Here is a 22,508-nt window from a genome sequence, read left to right on the forward strand (position 1 = left end):
TTGGTATTGTGCTGGTTGGTGTAGCTTCTGTCAAAAGCAAACGCGTTTTGGCTCAAAAATTACTGGTCAAAACCCTGAATCCTGGATCAACTTGTGCCAAAGGACCAGAAGGCCTTCACGACCTCTCAGCAGTTTCTATAAACAAACAAAGCCATAAAAGGTCAATGGTTCTCTTTTGGGATTGTGCTACATCGCAACTTTTTTCTTCAAACTATGCAAGTTTTTTTCACTGTCCCCAATTTGATTCTCCATGTACATAGAAAGGGGTTGCTAGAAAGTTGCCCAACTGTATTTGTAGGGCACCAATCACGTTGTAGACTCCTTAAATGTTCTTCCAGTATGCAAAAATGGAATCCACAATTAAAAAAAAAAAAAAAAAAAAAAAAAAAGCTTGCACTGGCATGTGTGATTGTATATGAAAATTGTGACCTGGTGTGACGTGAAACTGACGATATGTTTGCCAGGTTTGGGGGATTAGCTCAAGTGGTAGAGCGCTCGCTTAGCATGCGAGAGGTAGCGGGATCGATGCCCGCATTCTCCAATACTACCGCTGAATTCCTTTTTCGCTGGGTTGAATGAATCATTTTTACCACCTGCTCGTGGCACCCATGGCCAAACCTAGTGGGCTTTCAACAATCCTTCGATAGCTCAGCTGGTAGAGCGGAGGACTGTAGCTCTAAATTAGCAATCCTTAGGTCGCTGGTTCAATTCCGGCTCGAAGGAAGTTTTGTTTATCCTATCTCATCCAGAAGGTTTTTCTCCAGTTTGTCTCGTGAATTCAAAACATCGTCAGCAAAATGGCTTTTACTTGAGGGAGATGCTTAGCACAAATGCAAAAACTTCTTCAACTGAAGCAAAAGGGTGCAACGTCCCTGGGTGGACTCGAACCACCAACCTTTCGGTTAACAGCCGAACGCGCTAACCGATTGCGCCACAGAGACATGATTTTCAACAAAAACAAACATTTGCAAAGCACCAAGAATAATTTAGTTGCCAACAGATAAGAAATGGCTGATAAATTACATGACATAGACCAGAAGGCAGGCAGTAATTAGACTTCAACTCTGAGCATCCTCCACCATAAGCAGAGTGGCGCAGCGGAAGCGTGCTGGGCCCATAACCCAGAGGTCGATGGATCGAAACCATCCTCTGCTAAACGGTTGTGTTTTATACTCTTCATCATTACATTTCATCTAAATGCCCCTGTCTACAGCAAACCCTTTTGGCTCAAAAAAACACTGGTTAAAACCCTGAATCCCAGTTCAACTCATGCCGCTAAAGGACCAGAAGGCCTTTACGACGTCTCAAAATTTTCTATAAACAAACCATAAAAGGTCAATGGTTCTCCTTGGGATTGTGCTACATCACAACTTTTTTCACTCTCCCCCAGTTTGATTCTCCATGTACTTAGAAAGGATTTGCTAGAACGTTTACTGTTATTGCAGAAAATGTAAAAAAAAAATGCGCGCTTACGTAAGCGTTGGTGGTATAGTGGTGAGCATAGCTGCCTTCCAAGCAGTTGACCCGGGTTCGATTCCCGGCCAACGCATGGCTTGCTTTTTCACCATTGGTGTTGCGTTTATTCTCTTTTAATGTTTTGTGTTCAAGCTCATGCTCTACTCTCTTCTTACAGTTTAGCAACCACAAAAAGGAGAAAAAAACGAAGAGAAGCGTTCTTAGCTTTTTCAACACTTCATCTAAACCATTTGCTGCTCATCAGTTATTGTTTGAAACTTAGTAGGGTTAGTCCGCAATACAAAAGCAATGCCAAGGTAAACATTGGTATTGTGCTGGTTGGTGTAGCTTCTGTCAAAAGCAAACGCGTTTTGGCTCAAAAATTACTGGTCAAAACCCTGAATCCTGGATCAACTTGTGCCAAAGGACCAGAAGGCCTTCACGACCTCTCAGCAGTTTCTATAAACAAACAAAGCCATAAAAGGTCAATGGTTCTCTTTTGGGATTGTGCTACATCGCAACTTTTTTCTTCAAACTATGCAAGTTTTTTTCACTGTCCCCAATTTGATTCTCCATGTACATAGAAAGGGGTTGCTAGAAAGTTGCCCAACTGTATTTGTAGGGCACCAATCACGTTGTAGACTCCTTAAATGTTCTTCCAGTATGCAAAAATGGAATCCACAATTAAAAAAAAAAAAAAAAAAAAAAAAAAAGCTTGCACTGGCATGTGTGATTGTATATGAAAATTGTGACCTGGTGTGACGTGAAACTGACGATATGTTTGCCAGGTTTGGGGGATTAGCTCAAGTGGTAGAGCGCTCGCTTAGCATGCGAGAGGTAGCGGGATCGATGCCCGCATTCTCCAATACTACCGCTGAATTCCTTTTTCGCTGGGTTGAATGAATCATTTTTACCACCTGCTCGTGGCACCCATGGCCAAACCTAGTGGGCTTTCAACAATCCTTCGATAGCTCAGCTGGTAGAGCGGAGGACTGTAGCTCTAAATTAGCAATCCTTAGGTCGCTGGTTCAATTCCGGCTCGAAGGAAGTTTTGTTTATCCTATCTCATCCAGAAGGTTTTTCTCCAGTTTGTCTCGTGAATTCAAAACATCGTCAGCAAAATGGCTTTTACTTGAGGGAGATGCTTAGCACAAATGCAAAAACTTCTTCAACTGAAGCAAAAGGGTGCAACGTCCCTGGGTGGACTCGAACCACCAACCTTTCGGTTAACAGCCGAACGCGCTAACCGATTGCGCCACAGAGACATGATTTTCAACAAAAACAAACATTTGCAAAGCACCAAGAATAATTTAGTTGCCAACAGATAAGAAATGGCTGATAAATTACATGACATAGACCAGAAGGCAGGCAGTAATTAGACTTCAACTCTGAGCATCCTCCACCATAAGCAGAGTGGCGCAGCGGAAGCGTGCTGGGCCCATAACCCAGAGGTCGATGGATCGAAACCATCCTCTGCTAAACGGTTGTGTTTTATACTCTTCATCATTACATTTCATCTAAATGCCCCTGTCTACAGCAAACCCTTTTGGCTCAAAAAAACACTGGTTAAAACCCTGAATCCCAGTTCAACTCATGCCGCTAAAGGACCAGAAGGCCTTTACGACGTCTCAAAATTTTCTATAAACAAACCATAAAAGGTCAATGGTTCTCCTTGGGATTGTGCTACATCACAACTTTTTTCACTCTCCCCCAGTTTGATTCTCCATGTACTTAGAAAGGATTTGCTAGAACGTTTACTGTTATTGCAGAAAATGTAAAAAAAAAATGCGCGCTTACGTAAGCGTTGGTGGTATAGTGGTGAGCATAGCTGCCTTCCAAGCAGTTGACCCGGGTTCGATTCCCGGCCAACGCATGGCTTGCTTTTTCACCATTGGTGTTGCGTTTATTCTCTTTTAATGTTTTGTGTTCAAGCTCATGCTCTACTCTCTTCTTACAGTTTAGCAACCACAAAAAGGAGAAAAAAACGAAGAGAAGCGTTCTTAGCTTTTTCAACACTTCATCTAAACCATTTGCTGCTCATCAGTTATTGTTTGAAACTTAGTAGGGTTAGTCCGCAATACAAAAGCAATGCCAAGGTAAACATTGGTATTGTGCTGGTTGGTGTAGCTTCTGTCAAAAGCAAACGCGTTTTGGCTCAAAAATTACTGGTCAAAACCCTGAATCCTGGATCAACTTGTGCCAAAGGACCAGAAGGCCTTCACGACCTCTCAGCAGTTTCTATAAACAAACAAAGCCATAAAAGGTCAATGGTTCTCTTTTGGGATTGTGCTACATCGCAACTTTTTTCTTCAAACTATGCAAGTTTTTTTCACTGTCCCCAATTTGATTCTCCATGTACATAGAAAGGGGTTGCTAGAAAGTTGCCCAACTGTATTTGTAGGGCACCAATCACGTTGTAGACTCCTTAAATGTTCTTCCAGTATGCAAAAATGGAATCCACAATTAAAAAAAAAAAAAAAAAAAAAAAAAAAGCTTGCACTGGCATGTGTGATTGTATATGAAAATTGTGACCTGGTGTGACGTGAAACTGACGATATGTTTGCCAGGTTTGGGGGATTAGCTCAAGTGGTAGAGCGCTCGCTTAGCATGCGAGAGGTAGCGGGATCGATGCCCGCATTCTCCAATACTACCGCTGAATTCCTTTTTCGCTGGGTTGAATGAATCATTTTTACCACCTGCTCGTGGCACCCATGGCCAAACCTAGTGGGCTTTCAACAATCCTTCGATAGCTCAGCTGGTAGAGCGGAGGACTGTAGCTCTAAATTAGCAATCCTTAGGTCGCTGGTTCAATTCCGGCTCGAAGGAAGTTTTGTTTATCCTATCTCATCCAGAAGGTTTTTCTCCAGTTTGTCTCGTGAATTCAAAACATCGTCAGCAAAATGGCTTTTACTTGAGGGAGATGCTTAGCACAAATGCAAAAACTTCTTCAACTGAAGCAAAAGGGTGCAACGTCCCTGGGTGGACTCGAACCACCAACCTTTCGGTTAACAGCCGAACGCGCTAACCGATTGCGCCACAGAGACATGATTTTCAACAAAAACAAACATTTGCAAAGCACCAAGAATAATTTAGTTGCCAACAGATAAGAAATGGCTGATAAATTACATGACATAGACCAGAAGGCAGGCAGTAATTAGACTTCAACTCTGAGCATCCTCCACCATAAGCAGAGTGGCGCAGCGGAAGCGTGCTGGGCCCATAACCCAGAGGTCGATGGATCGAAACCATCCTCTGCTAAACGGTTGTGTTTTATACTCTTCATCATTACATTTCATCTAAATGCCCCTGTCTACAGCAAACCCTTTTGGCTCAAAAAAACACTGGTTAAAACCCTGAATCCCAGTTCAACTCATGCCGCTAAAGGACCAGAAGGCCTTTACGACGTCTCAAAATTTTCTATAAACAAACCATAAAAGGTCAATGGTTCTCCTTGGGATTGTGCTACATCACAACTTTTTTCACTCTCCCCCAGTTTGATTCTCCATGTACTTAGAAAGGATTTGCTAGAACGTTTACTGTTATTGCAGAAAATGTAAAAAAAAAATGCGCGCTTACGTAAGCGTTGGTGGTATAGTGGTGAGCATAGCTGCCTTCCAAGCAGTTGACCCGGGTTCGATTCCCGGCCAACGCATGGCTTGCTTTTTCACCATTGGTGTTGCGTTTATTCTCTTTTAATGTTTTGTGTTCAAGCTCATGCTCTACTCTCTTCTTACAGTTTAGCAACCACAAAAAGGAGAAAAAAACGAAGAGAAGCGTTCTTAGCTTTTTCAACACTTCATCTAAACCATTTGCTGCTCATCAGTTATTGTTTGAAACTTAGTAGGGTTAGTCCGCAATACAAAAGCAATGCCAAGGTAAACATTGGTATTGTGCTGGTTGGTGTAGCTTCTGTCAAAAGCAAACGCGTTTTGGCTCAAAAATTACTGGTCAAAACCCTGAATCCTGGATCAACTTGTGCCAAAGGACCAGAAGGCCTTCACGACCTCTCAGCAGTTTCTATAAACAAACAAAGCCATAAAAGGTCAATGGTTCTCTTTTGGGATTGTGCTACATCGCAACTTTTTTCTTCAAACTATGCAAGTTTTTTTCACTGTCCCCAATTTGATTCTCCATGTACATAGAAAGGGGTTGCTAGAAAGTTGCCCAACTGTATTTGTAGGGCACCAATCACGTTGTAGACTCCTTAAATGTTCTTCCAGTATGCAAAAATGGAATCCACAATTTAAAAAAAAAAAAAAAAAAAAAAAAAAAAAAAAAAAAGCTTGCACTGGCATGTGTGATTGTATATGAAAATTGTGACCTGGTGTGACGTGAAACTGACGATATGTTTGCCAGGTTTGGGGGATTAGCTCAAGTGGTAGAGCGCTCGCTTAGCATGCGAGAGGTAGCGGGATCGATGCCCGCATTCTCCAATACTACCGCTGAATTCCTTTTTCGCTGGGTTGAATGAATCATTTTTACCACCTGCTCGTGGCACCCATGGCCAAACCTAGTGGGCTTTCAACAATCCTTCGATAGCTCAGCTGGTAGAGCGGAGGACTGTAGCTCTAAATTAGCAATCCTTAGGTCGCTGGTTCAATTCCGGCTCGAAGGAAGTTTTGTTTATCCTATCTCATCCAGAAGGTTTTTCTCCAGTTTGTCTCGTGAATTCAAAACATCGTCAGCAAAATGGCTTTTACTTGAGGGAGATGCTTAGCACAAATGCAAAAACTTCTTCAACTGAAGCAAAAGGGTGCAACGTCCCTGGGTGGACTCGAACCACCAACCTTTCGGTTAACAGCCGAACGCGCTAACCGATTGCGCCACAGAGACATGATTTTCAACAAAAACAAACATTTGCAAAGCACCAAGAATAATTTAGTTGCCAACAGATAAGAAATGGCTGATAAATTACATGACATAGACCAGAAGGCAGGCAGTAATTAGACTTCAACTCTGAGCATCCTCCACCATAAGCAGAGTGGCGCAGCGGAAGCGTGCTGGGCCCATAACCCAGAGGTCGATGGATCGAAACCATCCTCTGCTAAACGGTTGTGTTTTATACTCTTCATCATTACATTTCATCTAAATGCCCCTGTCTACAGCAAACCCTTTTGGCTCAAAAAAACACTGGTTAAAACCCTGAATCCCAGTTCAACTCATGCCGCTAAAGGACCAGAAGGCCTTTACGACGTCTCAAAATTTTCTATAAACAAACCATAAAAGGTCAATGGTTCTCCTTGGGATTGTGCTACATCACAACTTTTTTCACTCTCCCCCAGTTTGATTCTCCATGTACTTAGAAAGGATTTGCTAGAACGTTTACTGTTATTGCAGAAAATGTAAAAAAAAAATGCGCGCTTACGTAAGCGTTGGTGGTATAGTGGTGAGCATAGCTGCCTTCCAAGCAGTTGACCCGGGTTCGATTCCCGGCCAACGCATGGCTTGCTTTTTCACCATTGGTGTTGCGTTTATTCTCTTTTAATGTTTTGTGTTCAAGCTCATGCTCTACTCTCTTCTTACAGTTTAGCAACCACAAAAAGGAGAAAAAAACGAAGAGAAGCGTTCTTAGCTTTTTCAACACTTCATCTAAACCATTTGCTGCTCATCAGTTATTGTTTGAAACTTAGTAGGGTTAGTCCGCAATACAAAAGCAATGCCAAGGTAAACATTGGTATTGTGCTGGTTGGTGTAGCTTCTGTCAAAAGCAAACGCGTTTTGGCTCAAAAATTACTGGTCAAAACCCTGAATCCTGGATCAACTTGTGCCAAAGGACCAGAAGGCCTTCACGACCTCTCAGCAGTTTCTATAAACAAACAAAGCCATAAAAGGTCAATGGTTCTCTTTTGGGATTGTGCTACATCGCAACTTTTTTCTTCAAACTATGCAAGTTTTTTTCACTGTCCCCAATTTGATTCTCCATGTACATAGAAAGGGGTTGCTAGAAAGTTGCCCAACTGTATTTGTAGGGCACCAATCACGTTGTAGACTCCTTAAATGTTCTTCCAGTATGCAAAAATGGAATCCACAATTAAAAAAAAAAAAAAAAAAAAAAAAAAAGCTTGCACTGGCATGTGTGATTGTATATGAAAATTGTGACCTGGTGTGACGTGAAACTGACGATATGTTTGCCAGGTTTGGGGGATTAGCTCAAGTGGTAGAGCGCTCGCTTAGCATGCGAGAGGTAGCGGGATCGATGCCCGCATTCTCCAATACTACCGCTGAATTCCTTTTTCGCTGGGTTGAATGAATCATTTTTACCACCTGCTCGTGGCACCCATGGCCAAACCTAGTGGGCTTTCAACAATCCTTCGATAGCTCAGCTGGTAGAGCGGAGGACTGTAGCTCTAAATTAGCAATCCTTAGGTCGCTGGTTCAATTCCGGCTCGAAGGAAGTTTTGTTTATCCTATCTCATCCAGAAGGTTTTTCTCCAGTTTGTCTCGTGAATTCAAAACATCGTCAGCAAAATGGCTTTTACTTGAGGGAGATGCTTAGCACAAATGCAAAAACTTCTTCAACTGAAGCAAAAGGGTGCAACGTCCCTGGGTGGACTCGAACCACCAACCTTTCGGTTAACAGCCGAACGCGCTAACCGATTGCGCCACAGAGACATGATTTTCAACAAAAACAAACATTTGCAAAGCACCAAGAATAATTTAGTTGCCAACAGATAAGAAATGGCTGATAAATTACATGACATAGACCAGAAGGCAGGCAGTAATTAGACTTCAACTCTGAGCATCCTCCACCATAAGCAGAGTGGCGCAGCGGAAGCGTGCTGGGCCCATAACCCAGAGGTCGATGGATCGAAACCATCCTCTGCTAAACGGTTGTGTTTTATACTCTTCATCATTACATTTCATCTAAATGCCCCTGTCTACAGCAAACCCTTTTGGCTCAAAAAAACACTGGTTAAAACCCTGAATCCCAGTTCAACTCATGCCGCTAAAGGACCAGAAGGCCTTTACGACGTCTCAAAATTTTCTATAAACAAACCATAAAAGGTCAATGGTTCTCCTTGGGATTGTGCTACATCACAACTTTTTTCACTCTCCCCCAGTTTGATTCTCCATGTACTTAGAAAGGATTTGCTAGAACGTTTACTGTTATTGCAGAAAATGTAAAAAAAAAATGCGCGCTTACGTAAGCGTTGGTGGTATAGTGGTGAGCATAGCTGCCTTCCAAGCAGTTGACCCGGGTTCGATTCCCGGCCAACGCATGGCTTGCTTTTTCACCATTGGTGTTGCGTTTATTCTCTTTTAATGTTTTGTGTTCAAGCTCATGCTCTACTCTCTTCTTACAGTTTAGCAACCACAAAAAGGAGAAAAAAACGAAGAGAAGCGTTCTTAGCTTTTTCAACACTTCATCTAAACCATTTGCTGCTCATCAGTTATTGTTTGAAACTTAGTAGGGTTAGTCCGCAATACAAAAGCAATGCCAAGGTAAACATTGGTATTGTGCTGGTTGGTGTAGCTTCTGTCAAAAGCAAACGCGTTTTGGCTCAAAAATTACTGGTCAAAACCCTGAATCCTGGATCAACTTGTGCCAAAGGACCAGAAGGCCTTCACGACCTCTCAGCAGTTTCTATAAACAAACAAAGCCATAAAAGGTCAATGGTTCTCTTTTGGGATTGTGCTACATCGCAACTTTTTTCTTCAAACTATGCAAGTTTTTTTCACTGTCCCCAATTTGATTCTCCATGTACATAGAAAGGGGTTGCTAGAAAGTTGCCCAACTGTATTTGTAGGGCACCAATCACGTTGTAGACTCCTTAAATGTTCTTCCAGTATGCAAAAATGGAATCCACAATTAAAAAAAAAAAAAAAAAAAAAAAAAAAGCTTGCACTGGCATGTGTGATTGTATATGAAAATTGTGACCTGGTGTGACGTGAAACTGACGATATGTTTGCCAGGTTTGGGGGATTAGCTCAAGTGGTAGAGCGCTCGCTTAGCATGCGAGAGGTAGCGGGATCGATGCCCGCATTCTCCAATACTACCGCTGAATTCCTTTTTCGCTGGGTTGAATGAATCATTTTTACCACCTGCTCGTGGCACCCATGGCCAAACCTAGTGGGCTTTCAACAATCCTTCGATAGCTCAGCTGGTAGAGCGGAGGACTGTAGCTCTAAATTAGCAATCCTTAGGTCGCTGGTTCAATTCCGGCTCGAAGGAAGTTTTGTTTATCCTATCTCATCCAGAAGGTTTTTCTCCAGTTTGTCTCGTGAATTCAAAACATCGTCAGCAAAATGGCTTTTACTTGAGGGAGATGCTTAGCACAAATGCAAAAACTTCTTCAACTGAAGCAAAAGGGTGCAACGTCCCTGGGTGGACTCGAACCACCAACCTTTCGGTTAACAGCCGAACGCGCTAACCGATTGCGCCACAGAGACATGATTTTCAACAAAAACAAACATTTGCAAAGCACCAAGAATAATTTAGTTGCCAACAGATAAGAAATGGCTGATAAATTACATGACATAGACCAGAAGGCAGGCAGTAATTAGACTTCAACTCTGAGCATCCTCCACCATAAGCAGAGTGGCGCAGCGGAAGCGTGCTGGGCCCATAACCCAGAGGTCGATGGATCGAAACCATCCTCTGCTAAACGGTTGTGTTTTATACTCTTCATCATTACATTTCATCTAAATGCCCCTGTCTACAGCAAACCCTTTTGGCTCAAAAAAACACTGGTTAAAACCCTGAATCCCAGTTCAACTCATGCCGCTAAAGGACCAGAAGGCCTTTACGACGTCTCAAAATTTTCTATAAACAAACCATAAAAGGTCAATGGTTCTCCTTGGGATTGTGCTACATCACAACTTTTTTCACTCTCCCCCAGTTTGATTCTCCATGTACTTAGAAAGGATTTGCTAGAACGTTTACTGTTATTGCAGAAAATGTAAAAAAAAAATGCGCGCTTACGTAAGCGTTGGTGGTATAGTGGTGAGCATAGCTGCCTTCCAAGCAGTTGACCCGGGTTCGATTCCCGGCCAACGCATGGCTTGCTTTTTCACCATTGGTGTTGCGTTTATTCTCTTTTAATGTTTTGTGTTCAAGCTCATGCTCTACTCTCTTCTTACAGTTTAGCAACCACAAAAAGGAGAAAAAAACGAAGAGAAGCGTTCTTAGCTTTTTCAACACTTCATCTAAACCATTTGCTGCTCATCAGTTATTGTTTGAAACTTAGTAGGGTTAGTCCGCAATACAAAAGCAATGCCAAGGTAAACATTGGTATTGTGCTGGTTGGTGTAGCTTCTGTCAAAAGCAAACGCGTTTTGGCTCAAAAATTACTGGTCAAAACCCTGAATCCTGGATCAACTTGTGCCAAAGGACCAGAAGGCCTTCACGACCTCTCAGCAGTTTCTATAAACAAACAAAGCCATAAAAGGTCAATGGTTCTCTTTTGGGATTGTGCTACATCACAACTTTTTTCTTCAAACTATGCAAGTTTTTTTCACTGTCCCCAATTTGATTCTCCATGTACATAGAAAGGGGTTGCTAGAAAGTTGCCCAACTGTATTTGTAGGGCACCAATCACGTTGTAGACTCCTTAAATGTTCTTCCAGTATGCAAAAATGGAATCCACACTTAAAAAAAAAAAAAAAAAAAAAGCTTGCACTGGCATGTGTGATTGTATATGAAAATTGTGACCTGGTGTGACGTGAAACTGACGATATGTTTGCCAGGTTTGGGGGATTAGCTCAAGTGGTAGAGCGCTCGCTTAGCATGCGAGAGGTAGCGGGATCGATGCCCGCATTCTCCAATACTACCGCTGAATTCCTTTTTCGCTGGGTTGAATGAATCATTTTTACCACCTGCTCGTGGCACCCATGGCCAAACCTAGTGGGCTTTCAACAATCCTTCGATAGCTCAGCTGGTAGAGCGGAGGACTGTAGCTCTAAATTAGCAATCCTTAGGTTGCTGGTTCAATTCCGGCTCGAAGGAAGTTTTGTTTATCCTATCTCATCCAGAAGGTTTTTCTCCAGTTTGTCTCGTGAATTCAAAACATCGTCAGCAAAATGGCTTTTACTTGAGGGAGATGCTTAGCACAAATGCAAAAACTTCTTCAACTGAAGCAAAAGGGTGCAACGTCCCTGGGTGGACTCGAACCACCAACCTTTCGGTTAACAGCCGAACGCGCTAACCGATTGCGCCACAGAGACATGATTTTCAACAAAAACAAACATTTGCAAAGCACCAAGAATAATTTAGTTGCCAACAGATAAGAAATGGCTGATAAATTACATGACATAGACCAGAAGGCAGGCAGTAATTAGACTTCAACTCTGAGCATCCTCCACCATAAGCAGAGTGGCGCAGCGGAAGCGTGCTGGGCCCATAACCCAGAGGTCGATGGATCGAAACCATCCTCTGCTAAACGGTTGTGTTTTATACTCTTCATCATTACATTTCATCTAAATGCCCCTGTCTACAGCAAACCCTTTTGGCTCAAAAAAACACTGGTTAAAACCCTGAATCCCAGTTCAACTCATGCCGCTAAAGGACCAGAAGGCCTTTACGACGTCTCAAAATTTTCTATAAACAAACCATAAAAGGTCAATGGTTCTCCTTGGGATTGTGCTACATCACAACTTTTTTCACTCTCCCCCAGTTTGATTCTCCATGTACTTAGAAAGGATTTGCTAGAACGTTTACTGTTATTGCAGAAAATGTAAAAAAAAAATGCGCGCTTACGTAAGCGTTGGTGGTATAGTGGTGAGCATAGCTGCCTTCCAAGCAGTTGACCCGGGTTCGATTCCCGGCCAACGCATGGCTTGCTTTTTCACCATTGGTGTTGCGTTTATTCTCTTTTAATGTTTTGTGTTCAAGCTCATGCTCTACTCTCTTCTTACAGTTTAGCAACCACAAAAAGGAGAAAAAAACGAAGAGAAGCGTTCTTAGCTTTTTCAACACTTCATCTAAACCATTTGCTGCTCATCAGTTATTGTTTGAAACTTAGTAGGGTTAGTCCGCAATACAAAAGCAATGCCAAGGTAAACATTGGTATTGTGCTGGTTGGTGTAGCTTCTGTCAAAAGCAAACGCGTTTTGGCTCAAAAATTACTGGTCAAAACCCTGAATCCTGGATCAACTTGTGCCAAAGGACCAGAAGGCCTTCACGACCTCTCAGCAGTTTCTATAAACAAACAAAGCCATAAAAGGTCAATGGTTCTCTTTTGGGATTGTGCTACATCACAACTTTTTTCTTCAAACTATGCAAGTTTTTTTCACTGTCCCCAATTTGATTCTCCATGTACATAGAAAGGGGTTGCTAGAAAGTTGCCCAACTGTATTTGTAGGGCACCAATCACGTTGTAGACTCCTTAAATGTTCTTCCAGTATGCAAAAATGGAATCCACACTTAAAAAAAAAAAAAAAAAAAAAGCTTGCACTGGCATGTGTGATTGTATATGAAAATTGTGACCTGGTGTGACGTGAAACTGACGATATGTTTGCCAGGTTTGGGGGATTAGCTCAAGTGGTAGAGCGCTCGCTTAGCATGCGAGAGGTAGCGGGATCGATGCCCGCATTCTCCAATACTACCGCTGAATTCCTTTTTCGCTGGGTTGAATGAATCATTTTTACCACCTGCTCGTGGCACCCATGGCCAAACCTAGTGGGCTTTCAACAATCCTTCGATAGCTCAGCTGGTAGAGCGGAGGACTGTAGCTCTAAATTAGCAATCCTTAGGTCGCTGGTTCCATTCCGGCTCGAAGGAAGTTTTGTTTATCCTATCTCATCCAGAAGGTTTTTCTCCAGTTTGTCTCGTGAATTCAAAACATCGTCAGCAAAATGGCTTTTACTTGAGGGAGATGCTTAGCACAAATGCAAAAACTTCTTCAACTGAAGCAAAAGGGTGCAACGTCCCTGGGTGGACTCGAACCACCAACCTTTCGGTTAACAGCCGAACGCGCTAACCGATTGCGCCACAGAGACATGATTTTCAACAAAAACAAACATTTGCAAAGCACCAAGAATAATTTAGTTGCCAACAGATAAGAAATGGCTGATAAATTACATGACATAGACCAGAAGGCAGGCAGTAATTAGACTTCAACTCTGAGCATCCTCCACCATAAGCAGAGTGGCGCAGCGGAAGCGTGCTGGGCCCATAACCCAGAGGTCGATGGATCGAAACCATCCTCTGCTAAACGGTTGTGTTTTATACTCTTCATCATTACATTTCATCTAAATGCCCCTGTCTACAGCAAACCCTTTTGGCTCAAAAAAACACTGGTTAAAACCCTGAATCCCAGTTCAACTCATGCCGCTAAAGGACCAGAAGGCCTTTACGACGTCTCAAAATTTTCTATAAACAAACCATAAAAGGTCAATGGTTCTCCTTGGGATTGTGCTACATCACAACTTTTTTCACTCTCCCCCAGTTTGATTCTCCATGTACTTAGAAAGGATTTGCTAGAACGTTTACTGTTATTGCAGAAAATGTAAAAAAAAAATGCGCGCTTACGTAAGCGTTGGTGGTATAGTGGTGAGCATAGCTGCCTTCCAAGCAGTTGACCCGGGTTCGATTCCCGGCCAACGCATGGCTTGCTTTTTCACCATTGGTGTTGCGTTTATTCTCTTTTAATGTTTTGTGTTCAAGCTCATGCTCTACTCTCTTCTTACAGTTTAGCAACCACAAAAAGGAGAAAAAAACGAAGAGAAGCGTTCTTAGCTTTTTCAACACTTCATCTAAACCATTTGCTGCTCATCAGTTATTGTTTGAAACTTAGTAGGGTTAGTCCGCAATACAAAAGCAATGCCAAGGTAAACATTGGTATTGTGCTGGTTGGTGTAGCTTCTGTCAAAAGCAAACGCGTTTTGGCTCAAAAATTACTGGTCAAAACCCTGAATCCTGGATCAACTTGTGCCAAAGGACCAGAAGGCCTTCACGACCTCTCAGCAGTTTCTATAAACAAACAAAGCCATAAAAGGTCAATGGTTCTCTTTTGGGATTGTGCTACATCGCAACTTTTTTCTTCAAACTATGCAAGTTTTTTTCACTGTCCCCAATTTGATTCTCCATGTACATAGAAAGGGGTTGCTAGAAAGTTGCCCAACTGTATTTGTAGGGCACCAATCACGTTGTAGACTCCTTAAATGTTCTTCCAGTATGCAAAAATGGAATCCACACTTAAAAAAAAAAAAAAAAAAAAAGCTTGCACTGGCATGTGTGATTGTATATGAAAATTGTGACCTGGTGTGACGTGAAACTGACGATATGTTTGCCAGGTTTGGGGGATTAGCTCAAGTGGTAGAGCGCTCGCTTAGCATGCGAGAGGTAGCGGGATCGATGCCCGCATTCTCCAATACTACCGCTGAATTCCTTTTTCGCTGGGTTGAATGAATCATTTTTACCACCTGCTCGTGGCACCCATGGCCAAACCTAGTGGGCTTTCAACAATCCTTCGATAGCTCAGCTGGTAGAGCGGAGGACTGTAGCTCTAAATTAGCAATCCTTAGGTCGCTGGTTCAATTCCGGCTCGAAGGAAGTTTTGTTTATCCTATCTCATCCAGAAGGTTTTTCTCCAGTTTGTCTCGTGAATTCAAAACATCGTCAGCAAAATGGCTTTTACTTGAGGGAGATGCTTAGCACAAATGCAAAAACTTCTTCAACTGAAGCAAAAGGGTGCAACGTCCCTGGGTGGACTCGAACCACCAACCTTTCGGTTAACAGCCGAACGCGCTAACCGATTGCGCCACAGAGACATGATTTTCAACAAAAACAAACATTTGCAAAGCACCAAGAATAATTTAGTTGCCAACAGATAAGAAATGGCTGATAAATTACATGACATAGACCAGAAGGCAGGCAGTAATTAGACTTCAACTCTGAGCATCCTCCACCATAAGCAGAGTGGCGCAGCGGAAGCGTGCTGGGCCCATAACCCAGAGGTCGATGGATCGAAACCATCCTCTGCTAAACGGTTGTGTTTTATACTCTTCATCATTACATTTCATCTAAATGCCCCTGTCTACAGCAAACCCTTTTGGCTCAAAAAAACACTGGTTAAAACCCTGAATCCCAGTTCAACTCGTGCCGCTAAAGGACCAGAAGGCCTTTACGACGTCTCAAAATTTTCTATAAACAAACCATAAAAGGTCAATGGTTCTCCTTGGGATTGTGCTACATCACAACTTTTTTCACTCTCCCCCAGTTTGATTCTCCATGTACTTAGAAAGGATTTGCTAGAACGTTTACTGTTATTGCAGAAAATGTAAAAAAAAAATGCGCGCTTACGTAAGCGTTGGTGGTATAGTGGTGAGCATAGCTGCCTTCCAAGCAGTTGACCCGGGTTCGATTCCCGGCCAACGCATGGCTTGCTTTTTCACCATTGGTGTTGCGTTTATTCTCTTTTAATGTTTTGTGTTCAAGCTCATGCTCTACTCTCTTCTTACAGTTTAGCAACCACAAAAAGGAGAAAAAAACGAAGAGAAGCGTTCTTAGCTTTTTCAACACTTCATCTAAACCATTTGCTGCTCATCAGTTATTGTTTGAAACTTAGTAGGGTTAGTCCGCAATACAAAAGCAATGCCAAGGTAAACATTGGTATTGTGCTGGTTGGTGTAGCTTCTGTCAAAAGCAAACGCGTTTTGGCTCAAAAATTACTGGTCAAAACCCTGAATCCTGGATCAACTTGTGCCAAAGGACCAGAAGGCCTTCACGACCTCTCAGCAGTTTCTATAAACAAACAAAGCCATAAAAGGTCAATGGTTCTCTTTTGGGATTGTGCTACATCGCAACTTTTTTCTTCAAACTATGCAAGTTTTTTTCACTGTCCCCAATTTGATTCTCCATGTACATAGAAAGGGGTTGCTAGAAAGTTGCCCAACTGTATTTGTAGGGCACCAATCACGTTGTAGACTCCTTAAATGTTCTTCCAGTATGCAAAAATGGAATCCACACTTAAAAAAAAAAAAAAAAAAAAAGCTTGCACTGGCATGTGTGATTGTATATGAAAATTGTGACCTGGTGTGACGTGAAACTGACGATATGTTTGCCAGGTTTGGGGGATTAGCTCAAGTGGTAGAGCGCTCGCTTAGCATGCGAGAGGTAGCGGGATCGATGCCCGCATTCTCCAATACTACCGCTGAATTCCTTTTTCGCTGGGTTGAATGAATCATTTTTACCACCTGCTCGTGGCACCCATGGCCAAACCTAGTGGGCTTTCAACAATCCTTCGATAGCTCAGCTGGTAGAGCGGAGGACTGTAGCTCTAAATTAGCAATCCTTAGGTCGCTGGTTCAATTCCGGCTCGAAGGAAGTTTTGTTTATCCTATCTCATCCAGAAGGTTTTTCTCCAGTTTGTCTCGTGAATTCAAAACATCGTCAGCAAAATGGCTTTTACTTGAGGGAGATGCTTAGCACAAATGCAAAAACTTCTTCAACTGAAGCAAAAGGGTGCAACGTCCCTGGGTGGACTCGAACCACCAACCTTTCGGTTAACAGCCGAACGCGCTAACCGATTGCGCCACAGAGACATGATTTTCAACAAAAACAAACATTTGCAAAGCACCAAGAATAATTTAGTTGCCAACAGATAAGAAATGGCTGATAAATTACATGACATAGACCAGAAGGCAGGCAGTAATTAGACTTCAACTCTGAGCATCCTCCACCATAAGCAGAGTGGCGCAGCGGAAGCGTGCTGGGCCCATAACCCAGAGGTCGATGGATCGAAACCATCCTCTGCTAAACGGTTGTGTTTTATACTCTTCATCATTACATTTCATCTAAATGCCCCTGTCTACAGCAAACCCTTTTGGCTCAAAAAAACACTGGTTAAAACCCTGAATCCCAGTTCAACTCATGCCGCTAAAGGACCAGAAGGCCTTTACGACGTCTCAAAATTTTCTATAAACAAACCATAAAAGGTCAATGGTTCTCCTTGGGATTGTGCTACATCACAACTTTTTTCACTCTCCCCCAGTTTGATTCTCCATGTACTTAGAAAGGATTTGCTAGAACGTTTACTGTTATTGCAGAAAATGTAAAAAAAAAATGCGCGCTTACGTAAGCGTTGGTGGTATAGTGGTGAGCATAGCTGCCTTCCAAGCAGTTGACCCGGGTTCGATTCCCGGCCAACGCATGGCTTGCTTTTTCACCATTGGTGTTGCGTTTATTCTCTTTTAATGTTTTGTGTTCAAGCTCATGCTCTACTCTCTTCTTACAGTTTAGCAACCACAAAAAGGAGAAAAAAACGAAGAGAAGCGTTCTTAGCTTTTTCAACACTTCATCTAAACCATTTGCTGCTCATCAGTTATTGTTTGAAACTTAGTAGGGTTAGTCCGCAATACAAAAGCAATGCCAAGGTAAACATTGGTATTGTGCTGGTTGGTGTAGCTTCTGTCAAAAGCAAACGCGTTTTGGCTCAAAAATTACTGGTCAAAACCCTGAATCCTGGATCAACTTGTGCCAAAGGACCAGAAGGCCTTCACGACCTCTCAGCAGTTTCTATAAACAAACAAAGCCATAAAAGGTCAATGGTTCTCTTTTGGGATTGTGCTACATCGCAACTTTTTTCTTCAAACTATGCAAGTTTTTTTCACTGTCCCCAATTTGATTCTCCATGTACATAGAAAGGGGTTGCTAGAAAGTTGCCCAACTGTATTTGTAGGGCACCAATCACGTTGTAGACTCCTTAAATGTTCTTCCAGTATGCAAAAATGGAATCCACAATTAAAAAAAAAAAAAAAAAAAAAAAAAAAAAGCTTGCACTGGCATGTGTGATTGTATATGAAAATTGTGACCTGGTGTGACGTGAAACTGACGATATGTTTGCCAGGTTTGGGGGATTAGCTCAAGTGGTAGAGCGCTCGCTTAGCATGCGAGAGGTAGCGGGATCGATGCCCGCATTCTCCAATACTACCGCTGAATTCCTTTTTCGCTGGGTTGAATGAATCATTTTTACCACCTGCTCGTGGCACCCATGGCCAAACCTAGTGGGCTTTCAACAATCCTTCGATAGCTCAGCTGGTAGAGCGGAGGACTGTAGCTCTAAATTAGCAATCCTTAGGTCGCTGGTTCAATTCCGGCTCGAAGGAAGTTTTGTTTATCCTATCTCATCCAGAAGGTTTTTCTCCAGTTTGTCTCGTGAATTCAAAACATCGTCAGCAAAATGGCTTTTACTTGAGGGAGATGCTTAGCACAAATGCAAAAACTTCTTCAACTGAAGCAAAAGGGTGCAACGTCCCTGGGTGGACTCGAACCACCAACCTTTCGGTTAACAGCCGAACGCGCTAACCGATTGCGCCACAGAGACATGATTTTCAACAAAAACAAACATTTGCAAAGCACCAAGAATAATTTAGTTGCCAACAGATAAGAAATGGCTGATAAATTACATGACATAGACCAGAAGGCAGGCAGTAATTAGACTTCAACTCTGAGCATCCTCCACCATAAGCAGAGTGGCGCAGCGGAAGCGTGCTGGGCCCATAACCCAGAGGTCGATGGATCGAAACCATCCTCTGCTAAACGGTTGTGTTTTATACTCTTCATCATTACATTTCATCTAAATGCCCCTGTCTACAGCAAACCCTTTTGGCTCAAAAAAACACTGGTTAAAACCCTGAATCCCAGTTCAACTCATGCCGCTAAAGGACCAGAAGGCCTTTACGACGTCTCAAAATTTTCTATAAACAAACCATAAAAGGTCAATGGTTCTCCTTGGGATTGTGCTACATCACAACTTTTTTCACTCTCCCCCAGTTTGATTCTCCATGTACTTAGAAAGGATTTGCTAGAACGTTTACTGTTATTGCAGAAAATGTAAAAAAAAAATGCGCGCTTACGTAAGCGTTGGTGGTATAGTGGTGAGCATAGCTGCCTTCCAAGCAGTTGACCCGGGTTCGATTCCCGGCCAACGCATGGCTTGCTTTTTCACCATTGGTGTTGCGTTTATTCTCTTTTAATGTTTTGTGTTCAAGCTCATGCTCTACTCTCTTCTTACAGTTTAGCAACCACAAAAAGGAGAAAAAAACGAAGAGAAGCGTTCTTAGCTTTTTCAACACTTCATCTAAACCATTTGCTGCTCATCAGTTATTGTTTGAAACTTAGTAGGGTTAGTCCGCAATACAAAAGCAATGCCAAGGTAAACATTGGTATTGTGCTGGTTGGTGTAGCTTCTGTCAAAAGCAAACGCGTTTTGGCTCAAAAATTACTGGTCAAAACCCTGAATCCTGGATCAACTTGTGCCAAAGGACCAGAAGGCCTTCACGACCTCTCAGCAGTTTCTATAAACAAACAAAGCCATAAAAGGTCAATGGTTCTCTTTTGGGATTGTGCTACATCGCAACTTTTTTCTTCAAACTATGCAAGTTTTTTTCACTGTCCCCAATTTGATTCTCCATGTACATAGAAAGGGGTTGCTAGAAAGTTGCCCAACTGTATTTGTAGGGCACCAATCACGTTGTAGACTCCTTAAATGTTCTTCCAGTATGCAAAAATGGAGTCCACAATTTAAAAAAAAAAAAAAAAAAAAAAAAAGCTTGCACTGGCATGTGTGATTGTATATGAAAATTGTGACCTGGTGTGACGTGAAACTGACGATATGTTTGCCAGGTTTGGGGGATTAGCTCAAGTGGTAGAGCGCTCGCTTAGCATGCGAGAGGTAGCGGGATCGATGCCCGCATTCTCCAATACTACCGCTGAATTCCTTTTTCGCTGGGTTGAATGAATCATTTTTACCACCTGCTCGTGGCACCCATGGCCAAACCTAGTGGGCTTTCAACAATCCTTCGATAGCTCAGCTGGTAGAGCGGAGGACTGTAGCTCTAAATTAGCAATCCTTAGGTCGCTGGTTCAATTCCGGCTCGAAGGAAGTTTTGTTTATCCTATCTCATCCAGAAGGTTTTTCTCCAGTTTGTCTCGTGAATTCAAAACATCGTCAGCAAAATGGCTTTTACTTGAGGGAGATGCTTAGCACAAATGCAAAAACTTCTTCAACTGAAGCAAAAGGGTGCAACGTCCCTGGGTGGACTCGAACCACCAACCTTTCGGTTAACAGCCGAACGCGCTAACCGATTGCGCCACAGAGACATGATTTTCAACAAAAACAAACATTTGCAAAGCACCAAGAATAATTTAGTTGCCAACAGATAAGAAATGGCTGATAAATTACATGACATAGACCAGAAGGCAGGCAGTAATTAGACTTCAACTCTGAGCATCCTCCACCATAAGCAGAGTGGCGCAGCGGAAGCGTGCTGGGCCCATAACCCAGAGGTCGATGGATCGAAACCATCCTCTGCTAAACGGTTGTGTTTTATACTCTTCATCATTACATTTCATCTAAATGCCCCTGTCTACAGCAAACCCTTTTGGCTCAAAAAAACACTGGTTAAAACCCTGAATCCCAGTTCAACTCATGCCGCTAAAGGACCAGAAGGCCTTTACGACGTCTCAAAATTTTCTATAAACAAACCATAAAAGGTCAATGGTTCTCCTTGGGATTGTGCTACATCACAACTTTTTTCACTCTCCCCCAGTTTGATTCTCCATGTACTTAGAAAGGATTTGCTAGAACGTTTACTGTTATTGCAGAAAATGTAAAAAAAAAATGCGCGCTTACGTAAGCGTTGGTGGTATAGTGGTGAGCATAGCTGCCTTCCAAGCAGTTGACCCGGGTTCGATTCCCGGCCAACGCATGGCTTGCTTTTTCACCATTGGTGTTGCGTTTATTCTCTTTTAATGTTTTGTGTTCAAGCTCATGCTCTACTCTCTTCTTACAGTTTAGCAACCACAAAAAGGAGAAAAAAACGAAGAGAAGCGTTCTTAGCTTTTTCAACACTTCATCTAAACCATTTGCTGCTCATCAGTTATTGTTTGAAACTTAGTAGGGTTAGTCCGCAATACAAAAGCAATGCCAAGGTAAACATTGGTATTGTGCTGGTTGGTGTAGCTTCTGTCAAAAGCAAACGCGTTTTGGCTCAAAAATTACTGGTCAAAACCCTGAATCCTGGATCAACTTGTGCCAAAGGACCAGAAGGCCTTCACGACCTCTCAGCAGTTTCTATAAACAAACAAAGCCATAAAAGGTCAATGGTTCTCTTTTGGGATTGTGCTACATCGCAACTTTTTTCTTCAAACTATGCAAGTTTTTTTCACTGTCCCCAATTTGATTCTCCATGTACATAGAAAGGGGTTGCTAGAAAGTTGCCCAACTGTATTTGTAGGGCACCAATCACGTTGTAGACTCCTTAAATGTTCTTCCAGTATGCAAAAATGGAATCCACAATTAAAAAAAAAAAAAAAAAAAAAAAAAAAAAAAAGCTTGCACTGGCATGTGTGATTGTATATGAAAATTGTGACCTGGTGTGACGTGAAACTGACGATATGTTTGCCAGGTTTGGGGGATTAGCTCAAGTGGTAGAGCGCTCGCTTAGCATGCGAGAGGTAGCGGGATCGATGCCCGCATTCTCCAATACTACCGCTGAATTCCTTTTTCGCTGGGTTGAATGAATCATTTTTACCACCTGCTCGTGGCACCCATGGCCAAACCTAGTGGGCTTTCAACAATCCTTCGATAGCTCAGCTGGTAGAGCGGAGGACTGTAGCTCTAAATTAGCAATCCTTAGGTCGCTGGTTCAATTCCGGCTCGAAGGAAGTTTTGTTTATCCTATCTCATCCAGAAGGTTTTTCTCCAGTTTGTCTCGTGAATTCAAAACATCGTCAGCAAAATGGCTTTTACTTGAGGGAGATGCTTAGCACAAATGCAAAAACTTCTTCAACTGTAGCTTACTACTGAAGCAAAAGGGTGCAACGTCCCTGGGTGGACTCGAACCACCAACCTTTCGGTTAACAGCCGAACGCGCTAACCGATTGCGCCACAGAGACATGATTTTCAACAAAAACAAACATTTGCAAAGCACCAAGAATAATTTAGTTGCCAACAGATAAGAAATGGCTGATAAATTACATGACATAGACCAGAAGGCAGGCAGTAATTAGACTTCAACTCTGAGCATCCTCCACCATAAGCAGAGTGGCGCAGCGGAAGCGTGCTGGGCCCATAACCCAGAGGTCGATGGATCGAAACCATCCTCTGCTA

General features: G+C 42.5%; 36 non-coding genes across 36 annotated transcripts; all 36 read left to right on the forward strand.

Annotated features, from left to right (window-relative positions):
• The first annotated feature begins 468 nt into the window (after positions 1–468).
• Positions 469–541, forward strand: TRNAA-AGC (transfer RNA alanine (anticodon AGC)). The gene has a single exon. It is a non-coding gene; the product is annotated as a tRNA-Ala (tRNA).
• Positions 542–637: 96 nt separating this feature from the next.
• Positions 638–723, forward strand: TRNAY-GUA (transfer RNA tyrosine (anticodon GUA)). Its single transcript is given in 2 exon segments — positions 638–674; positions 688–723. It is a non-coding gene; the product is annotated as a tRNA-Tyr (tRNA).
• A 754-nt stretch (positions 724–1,477) lies between these two features.
• Positions 1,478–1,549, forward strand: TRNAG-UCC (transfer RNA glycine (anticodon UCC)). Its single transcript has one exon. It is a non-coding gene; the product is annotated as a tRNA-Gly (tRNA).
• Positions 1,550–2,247: 698 nt separating this feature from the next.
• Positions 2,248–2,320, forward strand: TRNAA-AGC (transfer RNA alanine (anticodon AGC)). The gene has a single exon. It is a non-coding gene; the product is annotated as a tRNA-Ala (tRNA).
• Positions 2,321–2,416: 96 nt separating this feature from the next.
• TRNAY-GUA (transfer RNA tyrosine (anticodon GUA)) lies at positions 2,417–2,502 on the forward strand. The gene is given in 2 exon segments: positions 2,417–2,453; positions 2,467–2,502. It is a non-coding gene; the product is annotated as a tRNA-Tyr (tRNA).
• A 754-nt stretch (positions 2,503–3,256) lies between these two features.
• Positions 3,257–3,328, forward strand: TRNAG-UCC (transfer RNA glycine (anticodon UCC)). Its single transcript has one exon. It is a non-coding gene; the product is annotated as a tRNA-Gly (tRNA).
• Positions 3,329–4,026: 698 nt separating this feature from the next.
• TRNAA-AGC (transfer RNA alanine (anticodon AGC)) lies at positions 4,027–4,099 on the forward strand. The gene has a single exon. It is a non-coding gene; the product is annotated as a tRNA-Ala (tRNA).
• Positions 4,100–4,195: 96 nt separating this feature from the next.
• Positions 4,196–4,281, forward strand: TRNAY-GUA (transfer RNA tyrosine (anticodon GUA)). Its single transcript is given in 2 exon segments — positions 4,196–4,232; positions 4,246–4,281. It is a non-coding gene; the product is annotated as a tRNA-Tyr (tRNA).
• Positions 4,282–5,035: 754 nt separating this feature from the next.
• TRNAG-UCC (transfer RNA glycine (anticodon UCC)) lies at positions 5,036–5,107 on the forward strand. The gene has a single exon. It is a non-coding gene; the product is annotated as a tRNA-Gly (tRNA).
• A 708-nt stretch (positions 5,108–5,815) lies between these two features.
• On the forward strand, positions 5,816–5,888 carry TRNAA-AGC (transfer RNA alanine (anticodon AGC)). Its single transcript has one exon. It is a non-coding gene; the product is annotated as a tRNA-Ala (tRNA).
• Positions 5,889–5,984: 96 nt separating this feature from the next.
• On the forward strand, positions 5,985–6,070 carry TRNAY-GUA (transfer RNA tyrosine (anticodon GUA)). The gene is given in 2 exon segments: positions 5,985–6,021; positions 6,035–6,070. It is a non-coding gene; the product is annotated as a tRNA-Tyr (tRNA).
• A 754-nt stretch (positions 6,071–6,824) lies between these two features.
• TRNAG-UCC (transfer RNA glycine (anticodon UCC)) lies at positions 6,825–6,896 on the forward strand. The gene has a single exon. It is a non-coding gene; the product is annotated as a tRNA-Gly (tRNA).
• Positions 6,897–7,594: 698 nt separating this feature from the next.
• On the forward strand, positions 7,595–7,667 carry TRNAA-AGC (transfer RNA alanine (anticodon AGC)). The gene has a single exon. It is a non-coding gene; the product is annotated as a tRNA-Ala (tRNA).
• Positions 7,668–7,763: 96 nt separating this feature from the next.
• On the forward strand, positions 7,764–7,849 carry TRNAY-GUA (transfer RNA tyrosine (anticodon GUA)). The gene is given in 2 exon segments: positions 7,764–7,800; positions 7,814–7,849. It is a non-coding gene; the product is annotated as a tRNA-Tyr (tRNA).
• A 754-nt stretch (positions 7,850–8,603) lies between these two features.
• TRNAG-UCC (transfer RNA glycine (anticodon UCC)) lies at positions 8,604–8,675 on the forward strand. Its single transcript has one exon. It is a non-coding gene; the product is annotated as a tRNA-Gly (tRNA).
• A 698-nt stretch (positions 8,676–9,373) lies between these two features.
• On the forward strand, positions 9,374–9,446 carry TRNAA-AGC (transfer RNA alanine (anticodon AGC)). The gene has a single exon. It is a non-coding gene; the product is annotated as a tRNA-Ala (tRNA).
• A 96-nt stretch (positions 9,447–9,542) lies between these two features.
• Positions 9,543–9,628, forward strand: TRNAY-GUA (transfer RNA tyrosine (anticodon GUA)). The gene is given in 2 exon segments: positions 9,543–9,579; positions 9,593–9,628. It is a non-coding gene; the product is annotated as a tRNA-Tyr (tRNA).
• A 754-nt stretch (positions 9,629–10,382) lies between these two features.
• TRNAG-UCC (transfer RNA glycine (anticodon UCC)) lies at positions 10,383–10,454 on the forward strand. Its single transcript has one exon. It is a non-coding gene; the product is annotated as a tRNA-Gly (tRNA).
• A 692-nt stretch (positions 10,455–11,146) lies between these two features.
• Positions 11,147–11,219, forward strand: TRNAA-AGC (transfer RNA alanine (anticodon AGC)). Its single transcript has one exon. It is a non-coding gene; the product is annotated as a tRNA-Ala (tRNA).
• A 936-nt stretch (positions 11,220–12,155) lies between these two features.
• Positions 12,156–12,227, forward strand: TRNAG-UCC (transfer RNA glycine (anticodon UCC)). Its single transcript has one exon. It is a non-coding gene; the product is annotated as a tRNA-Gly (tRNA).
• A 692-nt stretch (positions 12,228–12,919) lies between these two features.
• On the forward strand, positions 12,920–12,992 carry TRNAA-AGC (transfer RNA alanine (anticodon AGC)). Its single transcript has one exon. It is a non-coding gene; the product is annotated as a tRNA-Ala (tRNA).
• A 936-nt stretch (positions 12,993–13,928) lies between these two features.
• TRNAG-UCC (transfer RNA glycine (anticodon UCC)) lies at positions 13,929–14,000 on the forward strand. The gene has a single exon. It is a non-coding gene; the product is annotated as a tRNA-Gly (tRNA).
• A 692-nt stretch (positions 14,001–14,692) lies between these two features.
• Positions 14,693–14,765, forward strand: TRNAA-AGC (transfer RNA alanine (anticodon AGC)). Its single transcript has one exon. It is a non-coding gene; the product is annotated as a tRNA-Ala (tRNA).
• Positions 14,766–14,861: 96 nt separating this feature from the next.
• TRNAY-GUA (transfer RNA tyrosine (anticodon GUA)) lies at positions 14,862–14,947 on the forward strand. Its single transcript is given in 2 exon segments — positions 14,862–14,898; positions 14,912–14,947. It is a non-coding gene; the product is annotated as a tRNA-Tyr (tRNA).
• A 754-nt stretch (positions 14,948–15,701) lies between these two features.
• On the forward strand, positions 15,702–15,773 carry TRNAG-UCC (transfer RNA glycine (anticodon UCC)). Its single transcript has one exon. It is a non-coding gene; the product is annotated as a tRNA-Gly (tRNA).
• A 692-nt stretch (positions 15,774–16,465) lies between these two features.
• Positions 16,466–16,538, forward strand: TRNAA-AGC (transfer RNA alanine (anticodon AGC)). The gene has a single exon. It is a non-coding gene; the product is annotated as a tRNA-Ala (tRNA).
• A 96-nt stretch (positions 16,539–16,634) lies between these two features.
• TRNAY-GUA (transfer RNA tyrosine (anticodon GUA)) lies at positions 16,635–16,720 on the forward strand. The gene is given in 2 exon segments: positions 16,635–16,671; positions 16,685–16,720. It is a non-coding gene; the product is annotated as a tRNA-Tyr (tRNA).
• A 754-nt stretch (positions 16,721–17,474) lies between these two features.
• TRNAG-UCC (transfer RNA glycine (anticodon UCC)) lies at positions 17,475–17,546 on the forward strand. The gene has a single exon. It is a non-coding gene; the product is annotated as a tRNA-Gly (tRNA).
• Positions 17,547–18,246: 700 nt separating this feature from the next.
• On the forward strand, positions 18,247–18,319 carry TRNAA-AGC (transfer RNA alanine (anticodon AGC)). Its single transcript has one exon. It is a non-coding gene; the product is annotated as a tRNA-Ala (tRNA).
• Positions 18,320–18,415: 96 nt separating this feature from the next.
• TRNAY-GUA (transfer RNA tyrosine (anticodon GUA)) lies at positions 18,416–18,501 on the forward strand. The gene is given in 2 exon segments: positions 18,416–18,452; positions 18,466–18,501. It is a non-coding gene; the product is annotated as a tRNA-Tyr (tRNA).
• A 754-nt stretch (positions 18,502–19,255) lies between these two features.
• On the forward strand, positions 19,256–19,327 carry TRNAG-UCC (transfer RNA glycine (anticodon UCC)). The gene has a single exon. It is a non-coding gene; the product is annotated as a tRNA-Gly (tRNA).
• Positions 19,328–20,024: 697 nt separating this feature from the next.
• TRNAA-AGC (transfer RNA alanine (anticodon AGC)) lies at positions 20,025–20,097 on the forward strand. Its single transcript has one exon. It is a non-coding gene; the product is annotated as a tRNA-Ala (tRNA).
• Positions 20,098–20,193: 96 nt separating this feature from the next.
• TRNAY-GUA (transfer RNA tyrosine (anticodon GUA)) lies at positions 20,194–20,279 on the forward strand. The gene is given in 2 exon segments: positions 20,194–20,230; positions 20,244–20,279. It is a non-coding gene; the product is annotated as a tRNA-Tyr (tRNA).
• Positions 20,280–21,033: 754 nt separating this feature from the next.
• TRNAG-UCC (transfer RNA glycine (anticodon UCC)) lies at positions 21,034–21,105 on the forward strand. Its single transcript has one exon. It is a non-coding gene; the product is annotated as a tRNA-Gly (tRNA).
• Positions 21,106–21,808: 703 nt separating this feature from the next.
• TRNAA-AGC (transfer RNA alanine (anticodon AGC)) lies at positions 21,809–21,881 on the forward strand. Its single transcript has one exon. It is a non-coding gene; the product is annotated as a tRNA-Ala (tRNA).
• Positions 21,882–21,977: 96 nt separating this feature from the next.
• Positions 21,978–22,063, forward strand: TRNAY-GUA (transfer RNA tyrosine (anticodon GUA)). The gene is given in 2 exon segments: positions 21,978–22,014; positions 22,028–22,063. It is a non-coding gene; the product is annotated as a tRNA-Tyr (tRNA).
• Positions 22,064–22,508: the final 445 nt, after the last annotated feature.

This window comes from Ranitomeya imitator, chromosome 5 (assembly GCF_032444005.1).
Source record: "Ranitomeya imitator isolate aRanImi1 chromosome 5, aRanImi1.pri, whole genome shotgun sequence".
NCBI lineage: Eukaryota > Metazoa > Chordata > Amphibia > Anura > Dendrobatidae > Ranitomeya > Ranitomeya imitator.